The sequence below is a fragment of the Microcaecilia unicolor genome, chromosome 1 (assembly GCF_901765095.1).
Source record: "Microcaecilia unicolor chromosome 1, aMicUni1.1, whole genome shotgun sequence".
NCBI classification, from domain to species: domain Eukaryota; kingdom Metazoa; phylum Chordata; class Amphibia; order Gymnophiona; family Siphonopidae; genus Microcaecilia; species Microcaecilia unicolor.
This window is the reverse complement of record NC_044031.1, coordinates 243782916-243788915: the sequence shown is the minus strand read 5'-3', so window position 1 is coordinate 243788915 and position 6000 is coordinate 243782916. Positions and strand designations below refer to the sequence as shown.

Here is a 6000-nt window from a genome sequence, read left to right as displayed (position 1 = left end):
TAAAAGGCAAAAAGAAAGTAGGAGAAGAAAAAAAAAAATCCAAGGCACCGCTGGGATTCGAACCCAGGATCTCCTGTTTACTAGACAGGCGCTTTAACCAACTAAGCCACGGCGCCGCACTGCACAGAGCCTGCCTGTAGAACTTCTCACAATCTCTCACCGCCCCGTGTTCTTGCATCGTATTAAAAAAATAAGTCAAAACTTTAGGAAAATGGCAATCGCTGTTTCGCACCGCATAGAAAGAATATCTGTGCTTAACCAGCCTCCATATCGTGTCAGCTAATAAACAAAACTTTATTTGCTAACACGATGTAAGTAGATCTGGATTTTTAACTTTTGCTCCTACTGTAGTTACAGCTTTTGAGCACTTGAGGACAGGATCTTTTACATATCACAAGCTTTTATGTGGCCGTAAGTAAAAGACAAATAAAATACTGAAAATCTTGAACTTTCCATTAAAAAAACAAATGCAAACCCTATCCTTTGCCGTCTAACTTGCTAATTCGCTAATAAAAATGATTTGAAATACGTGGAAAGAATGGAATAATTTTGAATGGAGCTAGACGAAATGGAAGGAAAGCAAAGTCAAAGGTTGCTCAGGACGCTTACTGCACAAGCAGGGTAAGAAACGTTATAGTACCCTGAGGACGCAAAAGAGCAGCTGCAGTCAAACCAAAACAACAGATCCTGACAGTCATACAAACTCGAAGAATCATCAGCACATACTGTAACCTGGCTTTTGTTGAGTTTGTCAAAATCTTGGGGAGCTGCAGGCTAGGAGCCTGATAGCTATAGGCAGAGACCCATGGATAAGCAGCCAGTGTCCAGTGGCCTGGAGTTCTCTACCAACAGTGTTGACCTGGCTGGTAACATGTTAGCAGATGTGACTGAATAGAGCTGTGAGCAGATGATAAAAGAGGAAAGAGATGGGAAGAGAATGGGTAGGAGGGGAAAACAGGAGGAAAGTTTAGCTGGTGTAGCTAGGGTTACGATATGTCCAGATTCCCCCAGACATGTCCTCCTCTTCAGGGGACTGTCAGAGGTCCAGGTGGCTTTTACCAGCCTGCCCGTTTGGGTTTCTGGGATGGCTGGCCTTATCTGTCCCCTCCCCCACCCCCACCCCCACCCCACAAACCCACCTGCCCTGGTGGTCTAGTGATCTCTTTGGAGCAGGAAAGAATCCCACTCTTTCCTGCCTGCTGCCGAGACTTCATGCACTGGCCTCACAAGACTGTGCAGCAGGGTACAGTGGGGCCATGGTGGCATCTCATTTTTTTGTGTCTTTTTTTGTCTCCACAAATATGGTAACCCTAGGTGTAGCCCACTCAACACAAGCACACTCCCACCCAAACACACATCCCCACACACATACTCCCACCCAGGGCCGTGCCTAGGGTCTCTGGCGCCCCCCTGCAGACTATCAGTTGGCGCCCCCCCCCCCCCGTGAAAATGATCACGCCCCCCCCCCCCTCCCGGTGAAAATGATCGCTCACCACTTGCTACACTGACAGGAATTGTCAGCAATATTCTTAGAAACAAATTGCTATACATTGCAAAATAAGATAGCAGACGTAAATTCTCAAAGTGGACATATTCCAAACGCTAAAATGAAAATAAATGATTTTTTTCTACTTTTGTTGTCTGGTGACTTTCTTTTTCCGATCATGCTGGCCTAGTATCTGTCTGCTGCTATCTGTCCTCTTAACTCCATTTCCAGGGCTTCCTTTCCATTTATTTATTTACTTTCCCCCTTTCTTCTTCATTTCTTGCTCTATATCCATTTCCAGCAATTTCTTCTCTCTCCCTGGGTCCTGTCCTCCCATTCACGTCCATCCTTGTCCCTCTCTGCCCTTCCCTCCTCCATCCATAGCCAGCAATCCTCCTCTCTCCCCTCCCCTCCATTTCCAGCAAATTGTCCTCTCCCTGGGCCCCCATGTCCATCCTTGTCCCTCTCTGCCCTTCCCTCCTCCATCCATAGCCAGCAATCCTCCTCTCTCCCCTCCCCTCCATTTCCAGCAAATTGTCCTCTCCCTGGGCCCCCATGTCCATCCTTGTCCCTCTCTGCCCTTCCCTGCTGCATCCATAGCTAGCAATCCTCCTCTCTCCCCTCCCCTTCCAGCAATTTGTCCTCTCCCTGAGCCCTGCTGCTGCCCTCCCATCCATGCCTGTCTCTCTGCCCTCCCATCCATGCCTCTCTGCTCTTTCCTCCGCACCCTGGGGCCTTTAAATCTTTTACTTCCGGTCACAGCAGCGTCAGTGAAAGCGGAGCGCAGCCGACGTCTCCCTTCCCTTCGCGCTCTTGGTTCCCTCAGTGTCCGCCTTCTTCTGATGTCAGAAGAAGGCGGGACACTGAGGGAACCAATGAGTGCAAGGGAAGGCAGACGTCGGCAGCGCTTTCACAGACGCTGCTGTGACCAGGTAAAAGATTTAAAGGCCTTGGCAGCTCGGGGCGAGGGTAAGCACCACGGCGGCGCCCTCCAGAGGTGGGCGCCCCCCTGCGGCGCTTACCCCGCTTACCGCATCGGCACGGCCCTGCTCCCACCTTCTACACTCACACTCCATGCCCCCTTACACCTTTCAGTCACACATACACAGACACCTTCATACCCATCGAGCACCCCTACCCCCAGACCCACTTGTGCACCCATGCTGTCACCCCACAAGTACCATCATACCCTTCCCTGTACCCCTAGCACACACACAACACCTCCTCATACCCCTATTCATATATCTTCACACCCCTCTACTCTCTCACACTCTCCTCAGTCATAGCCATGGGTGGGCCCAGCCCACTCACTTTGGGCTTGAGCCATCCAGCCGAGGTGCATCCTTGCTGCAGTGGGCAGGGATCCCCAAGCCTTACCAGCTGAAGACCTCCTCAAAGACGCTGTGAACTCCCCCAGCACAGCTTGTCAGTCAGCAGCATCTTTAGTGAACAGCCCAATGCTATTACCTTATGCATACTCAGTTTGCACACATGAACCTGAGCATGTACCAGGTGGCCTACCTGGCTGTTGCAGTTCACACATATATGGTGGAAGCAAGGGCGTAGCCAGACCTCATCGGGAGAGGGGTCCAGAGCCCAAGGTGAGGGAGCACATTTTAGCCCCCCCCCGCCACTTTTGACCCCCCCCTCCCACCGCCGCCAGGTACCCTAGCTGGCGGGGTCCCCAACCCCCGCCAGCCATAGTCCTCTTCAGCGCCAGTATCCGGCGCGTTCGCTGATCTGTTTCTGTGCAGGACATCAAGACTCACAGAAACAGATCAGCGGATGCGCCGGAAACCGGGGCTGAAGAGGACTTTGGCTGGCGGGGGTTGGGGACCCCCGCCAGCAAAGGTACCTGGCAGTGGCGGCAGGAGGGGGGGTCAAAAGTGGCAGAGGAGGGTCGGCGGGGGGGGGGGTCGAAAGTAGAGGGGGCCAGGGCTAAATCTGTGTGGGCCCATGCCCCCGTGGCCCCTACTAGCTATGCCCCTGGGTGGAAGTATGTGCGGTCAGACATTACTGCTTCCCTCTGGGCCTCCTTAACTTAGCTGTGCCCTGAACTTTTATACTTCCTGGGCCATGCCCTTCTGGCTCTGGCCCTTCCATGGCTCTTCCCTCCTGGGCAGGACTGTGAGTTTTAAGGTGGTTCTACCACTGTGAGGGAGTGCCATGAAGTAAGAGTGGTAGTGTCCTATAGACTCTCTCACAGTCTTTTTCTGATAGAATAGTGCCAGTATCAAATGACTGTTATGCAGTGGCGTAGCCACAGGTGGGCCTGAGTGGGCCAGGGCCCACCCACTTAGGGTTCAGGCCCACCCAACAGTAGCACACATTTAGTGGTAGCTGGTGGGGATCCCCAGCTCCACCAGCTGAAGACCTCCCCCTGATGGTAATTAAAACGCTACTCTCTTTGATACTGGCACCTTCTCATGCTCAGTCTTCAGCGCATGCCTGCTGCAGACTGCCAAGGTGGAAAGAAGCATTTTCCCACCAGCTGAGACATTTTTTTTTTGGTAGTGGTGTGGGGGGGGGGGGGGGGGGGGGAGGGGGAGAACACTTGGTGCCCACCCACTTCTTGCCTAGGCCCACCCAAAATCTGTTGTCTGGCTACGCTCCTGCTGTTATGGTCTAGAGATACAGTTTTTTTGTTTTGCTGGTAAACAGATGCTTTCGGATTACATTTGCTTTAGCTAACAGCTTGTAACACTAGGGGGCGCTGTGCTTATGACAACACAAAAGCCACCAGACACAATATGTGGTATATCGCTTTTATTGGTGATACATATGTGAACACATACACCAAGATACTTACAGCAACCGCAATTCAGTCAGCATCTGGGAAGACCACCAGGGAAGCACTGGCTCTCCTCAGAGATTGCAGGGAAATACCCTTCACTGAACAAGGCGTCCCTATGTCCAGGCAAGCTTCTAAAGAAAGTCCTGTGCTCCCCCCTCTTTTATAGTGTGAAACAAACAACTGTGCGTGTGAAGATGAGCTAGCTCATAACTCCCCCAGACCTGCATAGGCTGAAGGTGCCTTTCCCAGACTTGCACAAGCTGGCATCCCTTAAACAACCAGCCTGTTTCCCATAACAGAGAATAACTCCCCCCAGACCTGCACAGGCTGAAGGTGTCTTTCCCATACGTGCTGGCATCCCTTAAACAACTAGCCTGTTTCCCATAATAGAGAATATCAACACATAATTACAGCCAAAACATTCCACTCATTCCATCCCCAGCTGACCCTCAACCCCATGTATTACATTCCACCCCTTGATATTTTCTGCTTATGAGGAGACAGAAGTATACATAGTATTATGGACGACCGTAGGTCGTTTCCAAATTTTACAAGTCAAAATACAATTCCAAATCACTAGCAGGATGCTAACTAATAGTACTATAAGTAAAGGATGAGTGATCCAGTTTAGGAAAGCATCTGCACTAGGAGAATGTCCCAATAATGGATCCCACCAATTATGATGTAATTTACTTCGAATATTTTCTGCCACTATACGAACAGTGTGATTGTCAAATTGAGCATCTACTTGCATGACTCTTAAGGTGTGATTCACACCTTGAATATACTCATTAATAAGAGAGGATATATGCAACATGTGGGTCAACTTACTATAATTTACAGCTAAAATTGGCTCCGTAAATAAGGTATAATTGTACTGTATGAAAGCAGAATTAAATAAATTCGGATATAATACATACTTTTGTCCTTTCCACCAAAATACTGATATGCTAGTAAAACAGGAACTGACTCCTGACAGATCGGTCAGGAAGGTATTATTTGACAAAGTTGTGAAATTAGCAGTGGAAATACATAATGTCCGCGGACTAATTTCTACAAAGAACTCATAGTTGGCAGGGAAAACAGTAAATGTGCATTCCCCAAAACGTGGGGATAAGCAAGGTTCAAATTGTGGTGGCTGGAAAGGACAAATCATGCGATTTCCCTGCTCATTACACCTATCCAATTATATGTCTCATTATATACAGTTATATACTCCCCATTCATATGCGGGGCCCAAAAGGTTACGATACCAGAAACATTCACTAATACTGGAGATATATAATACTTACATACTATATGAGTATAGAAAATCTTATATGAAGATAAAACCCCTGTACAGAATCGATCAGTACAGACTGTACTCTCTGAATGTGGGAACAACCACTCATCAACCGGAGTATATCCAGCGAAAAGGGTCTGCAACTGGGTATGCATCCCCAATTGTAGAGCCATCTGGACTCTGTCCCGCTGATGCAAAGCGTACAACGTCTGTAATGAACACCAAGTATAATTCAATGCTTTTGTCAAAGAAGTGTCAGTATAATTTTCAAACTTAAAAGTTTGGGCTAATAAATGATTAATGTCTGCTATCGCAGACACCATTAATTGTCCTGTTCCTGGAATGGCAGGTAACCAATTGGCTAAAATATTCAGTTCAGTATACAAGTCCTTACCTAGATAGTGTAGTTTACTAAACAGAGTATCTGTATCTACAGTA

General features: G+C 48.6%; 1 non-coding gene across 1 annotated transcript; it reads right to left on the bottom strand.

Moving 5' to 3' along the window:
• Positions 1–42: 42 nt before the first annotated feature.
• Positions 43–116, bottom strand: TRNAT-AGU. The gene has a single exon. It is a non-coding gene; the product is annotated as a tRNA-Thr (tRNA).
• Positions 117–6000: the final 5884 nt, after the last annotated feature.